Raw genomic sequence first — 19,322 nt, forward strand, 5'->3', positions numbered from 1 at the left:
CATGCCGCATGTCATGGGGGCCCCATGAGCATGCCGCATGTCATGGGGGCCCCACAAGCATGCTGCATGTCATGGGGGCCCCACATGCGTGCCGCATGTCATGGGGGCCCCACGTGCCTGCTGCATGTCATGAGGGCCCCAAGTGCATGCCACATGTCATGGGAGACTCACATGCGTGCCGCATGTCATGGGAGCCCCACATGCGTGCCGCATGTCATGGGTACCTCACATGCATGCCGCCTGTCATGGGTGCCTCACATGCATGCCGCATGTCAAAGGTGCCTCACATTCATGCCGGATGTCATGGGTGCCTCACATGCATGCCGCATGTCATGGGGGCCCCAAATGCATTCAGCGTGTCATGGTTACCCCAAGTGCATGTCGCATGTCATGGGGACCCCAAATGCATGATGAATGTCATGGGGGCCCCACGAGCATGCCGAATGTCATGAGGTCCCCAAATGCATGCAGCATGTCATGGGTACCCCAAATGCATGCTGCATGTCATTGGGTCCCCAAATGCATGCAGCATGTCATGGGTACCCCAAATGCATGCTGCATGTCATTGGGTCCCCAAATGCATGCCAATTGACATGGGGCCCCAAGTGCATGCCACATGTCATGGGTGCCTCACGTGCATGCCACATGTCATGAGGGCCCCACGTGCATGCCACATGTCATGAGGGCCACACGTGCATGCCTGCTGTCATGGGGGCCCCACGTGCATGCCACATGTCATGAGGTCCCCAAATGTATGCAGCTTGTCATGGGTACCCCAAATGCATGCCGCGTGTCATGAGGGCCCCACGTGCATGTCGCTTGTCATGGGGGCCCCACGTGCATGCCGCATGTAATGGGGGCCCCACGAGCACGCCGCGTGTCATGCGGGCCCCACGAGCATGCCGCATGACATGGGGGCCCCAAATGCATGCCGCATGTCATTGGGGCCCCAAGTGCATGTCACATGTCATGGGGGCGCCAAATGCATGTTGCATGTCATGGGGCCCAAATGCATGCCGCATGTAATGGGGGGCCACGTGGGTGCCGCATGTCATGGGGGCCCACATGCATGTCGCATGTCATGGGGGCCTCACATGCATGCCGCATGTCATGGGGGCCCACATGCATGACGTATGTCATGTTGGCCCAATGTACATGAAACATGTCATTGGGGCCCCACATGCATGCCGCATGTCATGGGGGGCCCAGGTGCATGCCTCATATCATGGGGGCCCCACGGGCATGCCGCATGTCATGGGGGCCCCACGTACATGAATCATGACATTGGACCCCCACATGCATGCCGCATGTCATGGGGGCCCCACATGCATGCCACATGTCATGGGGGCCCCAAGTAAATGCCGCATGTCATGAGGGCCCCAAGTGCATGCAGAATGTCATGGGGGGCCCCCGTGCATGCCGAATGTCTTGGGGGCCCCAAATGTATGCCGCATGTCATGGGGCTCCACGAGCATGCCGCATGTCATGGGGGCCCCTAATGTATGCCGCATGTCATGGCGGCCCCACGAGCATGCCAAATGTCATGGGGCCCCCACGTGCATGGCACATGTCATGTGGGCCCCACTTGCATGCCGCATGTCATGGGTGCCCCACGAACATGCCGCATGTCATGGGGGCCCCACGAGCATGCCGCATGCCATGGGGGCCTCAAATATGTGCCGCATGTCATGGGGGCCCCACGTGCATGACGCATGTCATTGGTGCCCCACAAGCATGCTGCATGTCATGTGAGCCCCACGAGCATGCGGCATGTCATGGGGGCCTCAGATGCATGCCGCATGTCATGTGTGCCTCGCATGCATGTCGCATGACATGGGTGCCTCACATGCATGTTGCATGTCATGGGTGCCTCACATTCATGCCGCATGTCATGGGTGCCTCACATGCATGCCGGATGTCATTGGGGCCCCAAATGCATGCCAAATGACATGGGGGCCCACGTGCATGCCACATGTCATGGGTGTCTCACGTGCATGCCGCATGTCATGAGGGCCCCACGTGCATGCCGCATGTCAAATATGTGCCGCATGTCATGGGGTCCCCACGTGCATGCTGCATGTCATTGGTGCCCCACAAGCATGCCGCATGTCATGTGAGCCCCACGAGCATGCGGCATGTCATGGGGTCATCAGATGCATGCCGCATGTCATGGCTGCCTCACATGCATGCCGCATGACATGGGTGCCTCACATGCATTTCGCATGTCATGGGTGCCTCACATGCGTGCCGCATGTCATGGGAGCCCCACATGCGTGCAGCATGTCATGGGTGCTCAACATGCGTGCCGCATGTCATGGGTGCCTCACATGCATGTCGCATGTCATGGGTGCATCACATGCATGCCGCCTTTCATGGGTGCCTGACATGCATGCCGCATGTCATGGGTGCCTCACATTCATGCCGCATGTCATGGGTGCCTCACGTGCATGCCACATGTCATGGGTGACTCACGTGCATGCCGCATGTCATGAGGGCCCCACGTGCATGCCGCATGTCATGGGGGCCCCACGTGCGTTCCGCATATCATGGGGGCCCACGTGCCTGCTGCATGTTATGGGCGCCCCACCTGCGTGACGCATGTCTTGGGAATGCCACGAGCGTGCCGCATGTCGTGGGGGCCCCACAAACATGCCGCATGTCATGGGGGCCCCAAATGCGTGTTGCATATCATGGGGGCCCCTAATGCATGCCGCATGTCATGGGGGCCCCACATGCGTGCCGCATGTCATGGGGCCCCAAATGCGTGCCGCATGTCCTGGGGGTCCCACATGCGTGCCGCATGTCATGGGGGCCCCAAATGTGTGACGCATGTCATGGGGGCCCCAAACGCGTGCCGCATGTCATGGGGGCCCCAAATTGCTGCCGCATGTCGTGGAGACCCCACATGCATGCCGCATGTCGTGGGGCCCCAAATGCGTGCCGCTTGTCCTGGGGGTCCCACATGCGTGCCGCATGTCATGGGGGACCCAATTGCGTGTCGCATGTCATGGGGGCCCCAAATCGCTGCTGCATGTCATGGAGGCCCCACATGCGTGCCGCATGTCATAGTGGCCCCACGTGCATGCCGCATGTCATGGGGGCCCCATAAGCGTACCGCATGTCATGGGGGCCCAATGCGTGCTGCATGTCATAGGGGCCCCAATTGCATGCCACATGTCATGGGGGCCGAACGTGAGTGTCGCATTTCATGGGGGCCCCAAATGCGTGTTGCATGTCATGGGGGCCCCAAATGCGTGTCGCATGTCATGGGGCCCCAAATGCGTGCCGCATGTCATGGGGCCCCAAATGCGTGCCGCATGTCATGGGGCCCCAAATGCGTGCCGCATGTCATTGGGGCCCCACAGGCATGCCGCATGTCATGGGGGCCCCACGTGCGTTCCGCATGTCATGGGGGCCCACGTGCCTGCTGCATGTTATGGGGGCCCCACCTGCGTGACGCATGTCTTGGGGATGCCACGAGCGTGCCGCATGTCATGGGGGCCCCACGAACATGCCGCATGTCATGGGGGCCCCAAATGCGTGTTGCATGTCATGGGGGCCCCTAATGCGTGCCGCATGTCATGGGGGCCCCACATGCGTGCCGCATGTCATGGGGCCCCAAATGCGTGCCGCATGTCCTGGGGGTCCCACATGCGTGCCGCATGTCATGGGGGCCCCAAATGTGTGACGCATGTCATGGGGGCCCCAAATGCGTGCCGAATGTCATGGGGGACCCAAATTGCTGCCGCATGTCGTGGAGACCCCACATGCATGCCGCATGTCGTGGGGGCCCCAAATGCGTGCCGCTTGTCCTGGGGGTCCCACATGTGTGCCGCATGTCATGGGGGACCCAATTACGTGTCGCATGTCATGGGGGCCCCAAATCGCTGCTGCATGTCATGGAGGCCCCACATGCGTGCCGCATGTCATAGTGGCCCCACGTGCATGCCGCATGTCATGGGGGCCCCATAAGCGTACCGCATGTCATGGGGGCCCACATGCGTGCCGCATGTCATAGGGGCCCCAATTGCATGCCACATGTCATGGGGGCCGAAAGTGAGTGTCGCATTTCATGAGGGCCCCAAATGCGTGTTGCATGTCATGGGGGCCCCAAATGCGTGTCGCATGTCATGGGGGCCCCACATGCGTGCCGCATGTCATGGGGGACCCAAATGTGTGCTGCATGTCATGGGGGCCCCAAATGCGTGCCGCATGTCATGGGGGACCCAAATTGCTGCCGCAAGTCATGGAGGCCCCACATGCATGTCGCATGTCATGGGTGCCTCACGTGCATGCCGCATGTCATGGGGGCCCCACGTGCATGCCGCATGTCATGGGGGCCCCACGTGCAAGCCGCATGTCATGAGGTCCCCAAATGCATGCCGCATGTCATGAGGTCCCCAAATGCATGCCGCGTGTCATGGGTGCCCCACGTGCATGCCGCATGTCATGGGGGCCCCACATTCATGCCGCATGTCATGTGGGCCCCACATGCATGCCGCATATCATGGTGGCCCCGCGTACATGAAGCATGTCATTGGGGCCCCACATGCATGCCGAATGTCATGGGGGCCAACGGTGCATAACGCATGTCATGGGGGCCCACGTGCCTGCTGCATGTTATGGGGGCCCCACCTGCGTGACGCATGTCTTGGGGATGCCACGAGCGTGCCGCATGTCATGGGGGCCCCACGAACATGCCGCATGTCATGGGGGCCCCAAATGCGTGTTGCATGTCATGGGGGCCCCTAATGCGTGCCGCATGTCATGGGGGCCCCACATGCGTGCCGCATGTCATGGGGCCCCAAATGCGTGCCGCATGTCCTGGGGGTCCCACATGCGTGCCGCATGTCATGGGGGCCCCAAATGTGTGACGCATGTCATGGGGGCCCCAAATGCGTGCCGAATGTCATGGGGGACCCAAATTGCTGCCGCATGTCGTGGAGACCCCACATGCATGCCGCATGTCGTGGGGGCCCCAAATGCGTGCCGCTTGTCCTGGGGGTCCCACATGTGTGCCGCATGTCATGGGGGACCCAATTACGTGTCGCATGTCATGGGGGCCCCAAATCGCTGCTGCATGTCATGGAGGCCCCACATGCGTGCCGCATGTCATAGTGGCCCCACGTGCATGCCGCATGTCATGGGGGCCCCATAAGCGTACCGCATGTCATGGGGGCCCACATGCGTGCCGCATGTCATAGGGGCCCCAATTGCATGCCACATGTCATGGGGGCCGAAAGTGAGTGTCGCATTTCATGAGGGCCCCAAATGCGTGTTGCATGTCATGGGGGCCCCAAATGCGTGTCGCATGTCATGGGGGCCCCACATGCGTGCCGCATGTCATGGGGGACCCAAATGTGTGCTGCATGTCATGGGGGCCCCAAATGCGTGCCGCATGTCATGGGGGACCCAAATTGCTGCCGCAAGTCATGGAGGCCCCACATGCATGTCGCATGTCATGGGTGCCTCACGTGCATGCCGCATGTCATGGGGGCCCCACGTGCATGCCGCATGTCATGGGGGCCCCACGTGCAAGCCGCATGTCATGAGGTCCCCAAATGCATGCCGCATGTCATGAGGTCCCCAAATGCATGCCGCGTGTCATGGGTGCCCCACGTGCATGCCGCATGTCATGGGGGCCCCACATTCATGCCGCATGTCATGTGGGCCCCACATGCATGCCGCATGTCATGGTGGCCCCGCGTACATGAAGCATGTCATTGGGGCCCCACATGCATGCCGAATGTCATGGGGGCCAACGGTGCATAACGCATGTCATGGGGGCCCCACATGCATGCCGCATGTCATAGTGGCCCCGCGTACATGAAGCATGTCATTGGGGCCCAACATGCATGCCGAATGTCATGGGGGCCAACGGTGCATGCCGCATGTCGTGGATGCCGCATGTCGTGGGGGCCCCACGTGCATGCCGCATGTCATGGGGGGCCACGTAAATGCCGCATGTCATGAGGTCCCCAAATGCATACAGCGTGTTATGGGTAGGCCAACTGCATGCCGCGTGTCATGAGGGCCCCAAATGTATGCCTCATGTCATGGGGGCTCCACAAGCATGCCGCATGTCATGGGTGCCCCAAATGTATGCCGCATGTCATGGAGGCCCCACGAGCATGCCGAATGTCATGTGGGTCCCACGTGCATGGCGCATGTCATGGGGGCCCCACGTGCATGCCGCATGTCATGGGTGCCCCACGAACATGCCGCATGTCATGGGGGCCCCACGAGCATGCCGCATGTCATGGGGGCCACACGTGCATGCCGCCTGTCATGGGTGCCCCAAAAGCATGCCGAATTTTATGGGACCCAACGAGCATGGAGCATGTCATGGGGGCCCCAAATGCGTGTTGCGTGTCATGGAGGGCCAAAATGCCTGCCGCATGTCATAGGGGCCCCAAATGCGTGCCGCATGTCATGGGGGCCTCAAGTGCTTGACGCATGTCATGGGGGCCCCACATGCGTGCCGCGTGTCATGGGGCCCCCGCATGCATGTCTCATGTCATGGGGCTCCAAATGTATGCCAAATATCATGGGGGCTAGAAATGCATGCTGCATGTCATGGGGGGCCCACGTGCATGGAGCATGTGAGGGGGCCCCACGTGAATGGCGCATGTCAGGGGGCCCCACGTGCATGCCGCATGTCATGGGGGCATCACGTGCATGACGCATGTCATGGGTGCCTCACATGCATGCCGCATGTCATGGGTGCCTCACATGCATGCCGCATGACATGGGTGCCTCACATGCATGTTGCATGTCATGAGTGCCTCACATGCATGCCGCATGTCATGGGTGCATCACATGCATGCCGCATGTCATGGGTGCCTCACATGCTTGCCGCATGTCATGGGTGCCTCACATGCATGCCGCATGTCATGGGTGCCCCACATATGTGCCGCATGTCATAGATGCCTCACATGCATGCCGCATGTCATGGGTGCATCACATGCATGCCGCATGTCATGGGTGCCTCACATGCTTGCCGCATGTCATGGGTGCCTCACATGCATTCCGCATGTCATGGGAGCCTCACATTCATGCCAAATGTCATGGGTACCTCACATGCATGCCTCATGTCATGGGGCCCCACGTGCATGCCTCATGTCATGTGGGCCCCACGTGCATGCCGCATGTCATGAGGTCCCCAAATGCATGCCGCGTGTCATGGGCACCCCAAAAGCATGTCGCGTGTCATGGGGGCCCCAAATGCATGCCGAATGTCATGGGGGCTCCACGTGCATGCTGCATGTCATGGGGGCCCCACATGCATGGAGCATGTCAGGGGGGCCCCACGTGCATGGCGCCTGTCAGGGGGCCCCACGTGCATGCCGTATGTCATGGGGCATCACGTGCATGCCGCATGTCATGGGGTCCCAAATGCATGCCGCATGTCCTGGGGGTCCCACATGCGTGCCGCATGTCATGGGGGCCCCAAATGTGTGACGCATGTCATGGGGGCCCCAAATGCGTGCCGAATGTCATGGGGGACCCAAATTGCTGCCGCATGTCGTGGGGCCCCAAATGCATGTCGCGTGTCATGGCGGCCCCTAATGCATGCCGCATGTCATGGGGGCCCCATAAGCGTACCGCATGTCATGAGGGCCCACATGCGTGCCGCATGTCATAGGGGCCCCAATTGCATGCCACATGTCATGGGGGCCGAACGTGAGTGTCGCATATCATGAGGGCCCCAAATGCGTGTTGCATGTCATGGGGGCCCCAAATGCGTGTCACATGTCATGGGGGCCCCACATGCGTGCCGCATGTCATGGGGGCCCCACATGCATGCCGCATGTCATGGGGGACCCAAATGTGTGCTGCATGTCATGGGGGCCCCAAATGCGTGCCGCATGTCATGGGGGACCCAAATTGCTGCCGCAAGTCATGGAGGCCCCACATGCGTGTCGCATGTCATGGGTGCCTCACGTGCATGCCGCATGTCATGGGGGCCCCACGTGCATGCCACATGTCATGGGGGCCCCACGTGCAAGCCGCATGTCATGAGGTCCCCAAATGCATGCCGCATGTCATGAGGTCCCCAAATGCATGCCGCATGTCATGAGGTTCCCAAATGCATGCCGCATGTCATGGGTGCCCCACGTGCATGCCGCATGTCATGGGGGCCCCACATTCATGCCGCATGTCATGTGGGCCCCCCATGCATGCCGCATGTCATGGTGGCCCCGCGTACATGAAGCATGTCATTGGGGCCCCACATGCATGCCGAATGTCATGGGGGCCAACGGTGCATGCCGCATGTCATGGGGCCCCACGTGCATGCCGCATGTCATGGGGGGCCACGTAAATGCCGCATGTCATCAGGTCCCCAAATGCATACAGCGTGTTATGGGTAGGCCAACTGCATGCCGCGTGTCATGAGGGCCCCAAATGCATGCCGAATGTCATGGGGGCCCCCCGTGCGTGCCGTATGTCTTGGGGGCCCAACGTGCATGCCGCATGTCATGGGGGCCCCAAATGTATGCCGCATGTCATGGAGGCCCAAAATGCGTGCCGCATGTCATTAGGGCCCCAAATGCGTGCCGCATGTCATGGGGGCCCCAAGTGCTTGACGCATGTCATGGGGGCCCCACATGCATGCCGCGTGTCATGGGGCCCCCGCATGCATGTCTCATGTCATGGGGCTCCAAATGCATGCCAAATATCATGGGGGCTAGAAATGCATGCTGCATGGAGCATGTCATGGGTGCATCACATGCGTGCCGCATGTCATAGATGCCTCACATGCATGCCGCATGTCATGGGTGCATCACATGCATGCCGCATGTCATGGGTGCCTCACATGCTTGCCGCATGTCATGGGTGCCTCACATGCATTCCGCATGTCATGGGAGCCTCATATTCATGCCGAATGTCATGGGTGCCTCACATGCATGCCGCATGTCATGGGGGCCCCAAATGCATGCCAAATATCATGGGGGCCCCACGAGCATGCCAAATGTCATGAGGTCCCCAAATGCATGCAGAATGTCATGGGTACCCCAAATGCGTGCCAAATGACATGGTCAACTCACGTGCATGCCGCATGTCATGAGGGCCCCACGTGCATGCCTCATGTCATGGGGCCCCACGTGCATGCCTCATGTCATGGGGGACCAACGTGCATGCCGCATGTCATGAGGTCCCCAAATGCATGCCGCGTGTCATGGGTACCCCAAAAGCATGTCGCGTGTCTTGGGGGCCCCAAATGCATGCCGCATGTCATGGGGGCTCCACGTGCATGCTGCATGTCATGGGGGCCCCACATGCATGGAGCATGTCAGGGGGGCCCCACGTGCATGGCGCCTGTCAGGGGGCCCCACGTGCATGCCGTATGTCATGGGGCATCACGTGCATGCCGCATGTAATGGGTGTCTCACATGCATTCCGCATGTCATGGGGGCCCCAAATGCATTCAGCGTGTCATGGGTACCCCAAGTGCATGCCGCATGTCATGGGGACCCCAAATGCATGCTGAATGTCATCAGGGCCCCACGTGCATGCCGCATGTCATGAGGTCCCCAAAGGCATGCAGCATGTCATGGGGGCCCCAAATGCATGACAAATGTCATGGGGGCCCACGTGCATGCCACATGTCATGGGTGCCTCACGTGCATGCTGCATGTCATGGGGGCCCCACGTGCGTTCCGCATGTCATGGGGGCCCCAAATGCATGCCGCATGTCATGGGGGCCGAACGTGAGTGTCGCATTTCATGGGGGCCCCAAGTGCCTGCAGCATGTCATGGGGGCACCACGTGCGTGCCGCATGTCATGGGGGCCCCACATGCTTGCCACATGTCATGGGCCCCACGTGCGTTACGCATGTCATGTTGGCCCACGTGCCTGCTGCATGTTATGAGGGCCCCACCTGCGTGACGCATGTCTTGGGGATGTCACGAGCGTGCCGCATGTCATGGAGGCCCCACAAGCATGCCCCATGTCATGGGGGCCCCACGAACATGCCGCATGTCATGGGGGCCCCAAATGCATGTTGCATGTCATGGGGGCCCCTAATGCGTGCCGCATGTCATGGGGGCCCCACATGCGTGCCGCATGTCATGGGGCCCCAAATGCGTGCCGAATGTCCTGGGGGTCCCACATGCGTGCCGCATGTCATGGGGCCCCAAATGTGTGACGCATGGCATGGGGGCCCCAAATGCGTGCCGCATGTCATGGGGGACCCAAATTGCTGCCGCATGTCATGGAGACCCCACATGCATACCGCATGTCATGGGGGCCCCACATGCATGCCGCATGTCATGGGGGCCCCAAATGCGTGCCGCTTGTCCTGGGGGTCCCACATGCGTGCCGCATGTCATGGGGGACCCAATTACGTGTCGCATGTCATGGGGGCCCCAAATCGCTGCTGCATGTCATGGAGGCCCCACATGCGTGCCGCATGTCATAGTGGCCCCACGTGCATGACGCATGTCATGGGGGCCCCATAAGCGTACCGCATGTCATGGGGGCCCACATGCGTGCCGCATGTCATAGGGGCCCCACGTGCATGCCACATGTCATGGGGGCCGAACGTGAGTGTCGCATTTCATGGGGGCCCCAAATGCGTGTTGCATGTCATGGGGGCCCCAAATGCGTGTCACATGTCATGGGGACCCCAAATGTGTGCCGCATGTCATGGGGGCCGAACGTGAGTGTCGCATTTCATGGGGGCCCCAAGTGCCTGCAGCATGTCATGGGGGCACCACGTGCGTGCCGCATGTCATGGGGGCCCCACGTGCTTGCCGCATGTCATGGGCCCCACGTGCGTTACGCATGTCATGGGGGCCCACGTGCCTGCTGCATGTTATGAGGGCCCCACCTGCGTGACGCATGTCTTGGGGATGTCACGAGCGTGCCGCATGTCATGGAGGCCCCACAAGCATGCCCCATGTCATGGGGGCCCCACGAACATGCCGCATGTCATGGGGGCCCCAAATGTGTGTTGCATGTCATGGGGGCCCCTAATGCGTGCCGCATGTCATGGGGGCCCCACATGCGTGCCGCATGTCATGGGGCCCCAAATGCGTGCCGAATGTCGGGGGGGTCCCACATGCGTGCCGCATGTCATGGGGCCCCAAATGTGTGACGCATGTCATGGGGGCCCCAAATGCGTGCCGCATGTCATGGGGGACCCAAATTGCTGCCGCATGTCATGGAGACCCCACATGCATGCCGCATGTCATGGGGGCCCCACATGCATGCCGCATGTCATGGGGGCCCCAAATGCGTGCCGCTTGTCCTGGGGGTCCCACATGCGTGCCGCATGTCATGGGGGACCCAATTACGTGTCGCATGTCATGGGGGCCCCAAATCGCTGCTGCATGTCCTGGAGGCCCCACATGCGTGCCGCATGTCATAGTGGCCCCACGTGCATGACGCATGTCATGGGGGCCCCATAAGCGTACCGCATGTCATGGGGGCCCACATGCGTGCCGCATGTCAAAGGGGCCCCACGTGCATGCCACATGTCATGGGGGCCGAACGTGAGTGTCGCATTTCATGGGGGCCCCAAATGCGTGTTGCATGTCATGGGGGCCCCAAATGCGTGTCACATGTCATGGGGGCCCCAAATGTGTGCCGCATGTCATGGGGGCCCCAAATGCGTGCCGCATCTCATGGGGCCCCAAATGCGTGACGCATGTCATGGGGGCCCCACATGCATGCTGCAGGTCATGGGGGCCCCAAATGTGTGCCGCATGTCATGGGGGCCCCAAATGCGTGCTGCATGTCATGGGGGACCCAAATTGCTGACGCAAGTCATGGAGGCTCCACATGCGTGTCGCATGTCATGGGTGCCTCACGTGCATGCCGCATGTCATGGGGCCCCACGTGCATGCCGCATGTCATGAGGGCCCCACGTGCATGCCTCATGTCATGGGGGTTCCACGTGCAAGCCGCATGTCATGAGGTCCCCAAATGCATGCCGCGTGTCATGGGTACCCCAAATGCATGTCGCGTGTCATGGGGGACCCACGTGCATTCCGCATGTCATGGGGGCCCCACATTCATGCTGCATGTCATGTGGGCCCCACATGCATGCCGCATGTCATGGTGGCTCCAATGCATGCCAAATATCATGGGGGCTCCAAATGCATGCTGCATGTCAGGGGGGCCCCACGTGCATGGAGCATGTCAGGGGGGCCCCACGTGCATGGCGCCTGTCAGGGGGTCCCACGTGCATCCCGCATGTCATGGGTGTCTCACATGCATGCCGCATGTCATGGGTGCCTCACATGCATGCCTCATGTCATGGGTGCCTCACATGCATGTCGCATGTCATGGGTGCCTCACATGCATGCCGCATGTCTTGGGAGCACCACATGCATGCCGCATGTCATGGATGCCCCACATGCGTGCCGCATGTCATGGGTGCCTCACATGCATGTCGCATGTCATGGGTGCTTCACATGCATGCCACCTGTCATGGGTGCCTCACATGCATGCCGCATGTCATGGGTGCCTCACATGCATGCCGCATGTCATGGGGGCCCCAAATGCATTCAGCATGTCATGGGTACCCCAAGTGCATGCCGCATGTCATGGGGACCCCAAATGCATGATGAATGTCATGGGGGCCCCACGTGCATGCCGCATGTCATGAGGTCCCCAAATGCATGCAGCATGTCATGGGTGCCCCAAATGCATGCCACATGTCATGGGGGCCCCAAATGCATGACAAATGTCATGGGGGCCCCACGTGCATGCCACATGTCATGGGTGCCTCACGTGCATGCCGCATGTCATGGGGGCCCCACGTGCGTGCCGCATGTCAGAGGACCCGAAATACGTGCCGCATGTCATGGGGAACCAATTACATGCCGCATGTCATGGGGGCCCCAAATGTGTGTCGCATGTCATGGGGGCCCCAAATGCGTGCCGCATGTCATGGGGGCCCCACATGCATGCCGCATGTCATGGGGGCTCCAAATGCATGCCAAATATCATGGGGGCTTCAAATGCATGCTGCATATCAGGGGGCCCCACGTGCATGGAGCATGTCAGGGGGCCCCACGTGCATGGCGCATGTCAGGGGCCCCACGTGCATGCCGAATTTCATGGGGCATCACGTGCATGCCGCATGTCATTGGTGCCTCACATGCATGTCGTATGTCATGGGTGCCTCACATGCATGGCGCATGTCATGGGTGCCTCACATGCATGCCAAATATCATGGGGGCCCAACGAGCATGCCAAATGTCATTAGGTCCCCAAATGCATGCAGCATGTCATTGGTACCCCAAATGCATGCCTCATGTCATTGGGGCCCCAAACGCATGCCAAATGTCATGAGGGCCCCACGTGCATGCTGCATGTCATGAGGGTCCCACGTGCATGCTGCATGTCATGAGGGCCCCATGTGCATGCCGCATGTCATGGGTGCCTCACATGCATGCCGCATGTCATGGGTGCCTCACATGCATGCCGCATGTCATGGGTGCATCACATGCATGCCGCATGTCATGGGTGCCTTACATGCATGCCGCCTGTCATGGGTGCCTCACATGCATGCCGCATGTCATGGGTGCCTCACATGCATGACGCATGTCATGGGGGCCCAAATGCATTCAGCGTGTCATGGGTACCCCAAGTGCATGCCGCATGTCATGGAGACCCCAAAAGCATGCCGAATATCATGGGGGCCCCCCAAGCATGCCGAATGTCATGAGGTCCCCAAATGCATGCAGCATGTCATGGGTACCCCAAATGCATGCCGCATGACATTGGGGCCCCAAATGCATGCCAAATGACATGGTGGCCCCACGTGCACGCCACATGTCATGGGTGCCTCACGTGCGTGCCGCATGTCATGGGGGCCCCACGTGCATTCCGCATGTCATGAGGGCCCCAAATGCATGTAGCTTGTCATGGGTACCCCAAATGCATGCCGCGTGTCATGGGTACCCCAAATGCATGCCGCATGACATTGGGGCCCCAAATGCATGCCAATTGACATGGGGCCCCACGTGCATGCCACATGTCATGGGTGCCTCACGTGCATGCCGCATGTCATGAGGGCCCCACATGCAAGCCACATGTCATGAGGGCCCCACGTGCATGCCTCATGTCATGGGGGCCCCACGTGCATGCCGCATGTCATGAGGTCCCCAAATGCATGCAGCGTGTCATGGGTACCCCAAATGCAAGTCGCGTGTCATGGCGGCCCCTAATGCATGTCGAATGTCATGGGGGCCCCACGTGCATGCCGCATGTCATGGGGGCCCCAAATGCATGCCGCATGACATGGGGGCCCCAAATGCATGCCGCATGTCATGGGGGCCCAAATGTATGCCGCATGTCATGGGGGCCCCACGTGGGTGCCGCATGTCATGGGGGCCCCACGTGCATTCTGCATGTCATTGGGGTCCCACATGCATGCCGCATGTCATGAGGGCCCCGCGTACATGCCGCATGTCATGGGGGCCCCACATGCGTACCGCATGCCATGGGGGCCGAACTTGAGTGTCGCATTTCATGGGGCCCCAAGTGCATGCCGCAAGTCATGGGGGCACCAAATGCGTGCCGCATTTCATGGGGGCCCCAAATGCGTGCCGCATGTCAGGGGGGCCCCACGTGCATAGAGAATGTCGTGGGGCCCCACGTGCATGGCGCATGTCAGGGGGCCCCACTTGCATGCCGCATGTCATGGGGGCATCACGTGCATGCCGCATGTCATGGGTGCCTCACATGCATGGCGCATGTCATGGGAGCCTCACATGCATGCCGAATGTCATGGGTGAATCACATGCGTGCCGCATGTCATGAGGTCCCCAAATGCATGCAGCATGTCATGGGTACCCCAAATGCATGCCGCATGTCATTGGGGCCCCAAATGCATGCCAAATGACATGGTGGCCCCACGTGCACGCCACATGTCATGGGTGCCTCACGTGCGTGCCGCATGTCATGGGGGCCCCACGTGCATGCCGCATGTCATGAGGGCCCCAAATGCATGTAGCTTGTCATGGGTACCCCAAATGCATGCAGCGTGTCATGGGGGCCCCAAATGCATGCCGAATGTCATGGGGGCCCCACTTGCATTCCGCTTGTCATGGTGGCACCACATGCATGCCACATGTCATGGGGGCCCCAAATGTATGCCGCATGTCATGGAGGTCCCACGAGCATGCCAAATGTCATGGGGGCCCCACGTGCATGGTATATGTCATGGGGGCCCCACGTGCATGCCGCATGTCATGGGTGCCCCACGAACATTCCGCATGTCATGGGGGCCCCAAGAGCATGCCGCATGTCATTGGAGCCCCAAATGCGTGCCACATGCCATAGGGGCCTCAAATATGTGCCGCATGTCATTGGGTTCCCACGTGCATGACGAATGTCATGGGTGCCCCACTAGCATGCCGCATGTCATTTGAGCCCCACGAGCATGCAGCATGTCATGAGGGCCTCAGATGCATGCCGCATGTCATGGGTGTCTCACATGCATGCAGCATGACATGGATGCCTCACATGCATGTCGCATGTCATGGGTGCCTCACATGTGTGCCGCATGTCATGGGAGCCCCACATGCGTGCAGCATGTCATGGGTGCCCAACATGCGTGCCGCATGTCATGGGTGCCTCACATGCATGCCGCATGTCATGGGTGCATCACTTGCATGCCGCATGCCATGGGTGCCTCACATGCATGCCGCCTTTCATGGGTGCCTCACATGCATGCTGCATGTCATGGCTGCCTCACATTCATGCTGCATGTCATGGGTGCCTCGCATGTCATGGGGGCCCCACATGCGTGCCGCATGTCATGGGGGCCCCAAATGTGTTCCGCTTGTCCTGGGGGCCCCACATGCGTGCCGCATGTCATGGGGGACCCATTTACGTGCCGCATGTCATGGGGGCCCCAATTCGCTGCCGGATGTCATGGAGGCCCTACATGCGTGCCGCATGTCATAGTGGCCCCACGTGCATGCCGCATGTCATGGGGGCCCCACATTCATACCGCATGTCATGGGGGCCCTACATGCGTGCCGCATGTCATAGGGGCCCCACGTGCATGCCGCATGTCATGGGGGCCGAACGTGAGTGTCGCATTTCATGGGGGCCCCAAGTGCGTGCAGCATGTCATGGGGGCACCACGTGCGTGCCGCATGTCATGGGGGCACCACGTGCGTGCCGCATGTCATGGGGGCCCACGTGCATGCTGCATGTCATGGGGGCCGAACGTGAGTGTCGCATGTCATGGGGGCCCCACATGCGTGCCGCATGTCATGGGGCCCCAAATGCGTGCCGCATGTCCTGGGGGCCCCAAATGCGTGACGCATGTCATGGGGGCCCCACATGCGTGCCGCATGTCATGCGGGCTCCACATGCGTGCCGCATGTCATGGGGCCCCAAATGTGTGCCGCATATCCTGGGGGCCCCACATGCGTGCCGCATGTCATGGGGGCCACAAATGTGTGCCGCATGTCACGGGGTCCCAAATGCGTGTAACATGTCATGGGGGCCCCAAATGCGTGCCGCTTGTCCTGGGGGCCCCACATTCGTGCCGCATGTCATGGGGGACCCAATTACGTGCCGCTTGTCATGGGGGCCCAAAATCTCTGCCGCATGTCATGGAGGCCCCACATGCGTGCCGCATGTCATAAGGGCCCCACGTGCATGCCGCATGTCATGGGGGGCCACGTGCATGTCGCATGTCATGGGGGCACCACATGCGTGCCGCATGTCATGGGGGCCCCACGTGTGTCTCATGTCATGGGCGCCCCACAAGCATGCGCATGTCATGGGGGCCCCACGAGCATGCCACATGTCATGGGGCCCCAAATGCGTGTTGCATGTCATGGGGGCCCCAATTGTGTGCCGCATGTCATGGGGGCCCACATGCGTTTCACATGTCATGGGCGCCCCAAATGCGTGCCGCATGTCATGGGGGCCCCACGTGCGTGCTGCATGTCAGAGGGCCCCAAATACGTGCCGCATGTCATGGGGGCCCCACATGCGTGCTGCATGTCATGGGTGCCCCAAATGCGTGTCGCATGTCATGGGGGCCCCAAATGCGTGACGCATTTCATGGAGGCTCCAAATGCATGCCAAATATCATGGGGGCTCCAAATGCATGCTGCATGTCAGGGGGGCCCCACGTGCATGGAGCATGTCAGGGGGCCCCACGTGAATGGCGCATGTCAGGGGGCCCCACATGCATGCCGCATGTCATGGGTGCCTCACATGCATGCCGCATGACATGGGTGCCTCACATGCATGTCGCATGTCATGGGGGACGTACATGCATGACGCATGTCATGGGCGCCCCAAATGCGTGCCGCATGTCATGGGGGCCCCACGTGCATGCCGCTTGACATGGGTGCCTCACATGCATGTCGCATGTCATGGGTGTCTCACATGCATGCCGCATGTCATGGGGGACCCAAATGCATTCAGCATTTCATGGGTACCCCAAGTGCATGCCGCATGTCATGGGGGCCCCAAATGCATGCCGAATGTCATTGGGGCCCCAAATGCATTCCAAATGACATGGGGGCCCCACGTGCATGCCGTATGTCATGGGGCATCACGTGCATGCCGCATGTCATGAGTGCCTCACATGCATGCCGCATGTCATGAGGGCCCCACATGCATGCTGCATGTCATGAGGGCCCCACGTGCATGCCGTATGTCATGGGGCATCACGTGCATGCCGCATGTCATGGGTGCCTCACATGCATGCCGCATGTCATGAGGGCCCCACGTGCATGCCGCATGTCATGAGGGCCCCACGTGCATGCCTCATGTCATGGGGGCCCCACATGCATGCCGCATGCCATGAGGCCCCCAAATGCATGCAGCGTGTCATGGGTACCCCAAATGCATGCCGCGTGTCATGGGGGCCCCTAATGCATGCAGCATGTCATGGGTGCCCTACGAGCATGCAGCATGTCATGGGGCGCTACGAGCATGGCGCTTGTCATGGGAGCCCCAAATGCGTGTCGCATGTCATGGGGGCCCCACATGCGTACTGCATGTCATGGGGGCCCCACATGTGCGCCGCATGTCATGGGGCCCCACATGCGTGCCGCATGTCATAGGGGCCCCACGTGCGTTCCACATGTCATGGGGGCCCACGTGCCTGCTGCATGTTATGGGGGCCCCACCTGCGTGCCGCATGTCATGGGGCGACACGAGCGTGCCGCATGTCATGGGGCCCCACAAGCATGCCGCATGTCATGGGGGCCCCACGAACATGCCGCATGTCATGAGGACCCCAAATGTGTGCCGCATGTCATGGGGGCCCCAAATGCGTGCCGCATGTCATGGGGTACCCAAATTGCTGTCGCATGTCATGGAGGCCCCACATGCGTGCCGCATGTCATGGGGGCCCCAAATGTGTGCCGCATGTCATGGGGGACCCAAATTGCTGCCGCATGTCATGGGGGACCCACATGCGTGCCGCATGTCATGGGAGCCCCAAGTGCGTGCCACATGTCATGGGGGCACCACATGCGTGCCGCATGTCATGGGGGCCCCACAAGCGTGCCGCATGTCATGGGAGCCCCACATGTGTGCCGCATGTCATGGGGGCCCCATGAGCATGCCGCATGTCATGGGGGCCCCATGAGCATGCCGCATGTCATGGGGGCCCCACGAGCATGCTGTATGTCATGGGGGCCCCACATGCGTGCCGCATGTCATGGGGGCCCCACGTGCCTGCTGCATGTCATGAGGGCCCCAAGTGCATGCCACATGTCATGGGAGCCTCACATGCGTGCCGCATGTCATGGGAGCCCCACATGCGTGCCGCATGTCATGGGTGCCTCACGTGCATGCCGTATGTCATGAGGGCCCCACATGCATGCTGCATGTCATGAGGGCCCCACGTGCATGCCGTATGTCATGGGGCATCACGTGCATGCCGCATGTCATGGGTGCCTCACATGCATGCCGCGTGTCTTGAGGGCCCCACGTGCATGCCGCATGTCATGAGGGCCCCACGTGCATGCCTCATGTCATGGGGGCCCCACATGCATGCCGCATGCCATGAGGCCCCCAAATGCATGCAGCGTGTCATGGGTACCCCAAATGCACGCCACGTGTCATGGGGGCCCCTAATGCATGCAGCATGTCATGGGTGCCCTACGAGCATGCAGCATGTCATGGGGGCGCTACGAGCATGGCGCTTGTCATGGGAGCCCCAAATGCGTGTCGCATGTCATGGGGGCCCCACATGCGTACTGCATGTCATGGGGGCCCCACATGTGCGCCGCATGTCATGGGGCCCCACATGTGTGCCGCATGTCATAGGGGCCCCACGTGCATGCCGCATGTCATAGGGGCCCCATGTGCGTGTCACATG

The sequence above is a fragment of the Phyllobates terribilis genome, unplaced genomic scaffold, assembly GCF_046119375.1.
Source record: "Phyllobates terribilis strain yellow unplaced genomic scaffold, ASM4611937v1 Scaffold_8__6_contigs__length_399053987, whole genome shotgun sequence".
Taxonomy (NCBI): domain Eukaryota; kingdom Metazoa; phylum Chordata; class Amphibia; order Anura; family Dendrobatidae; genus Phyllobates; species Phyllobates terribilis.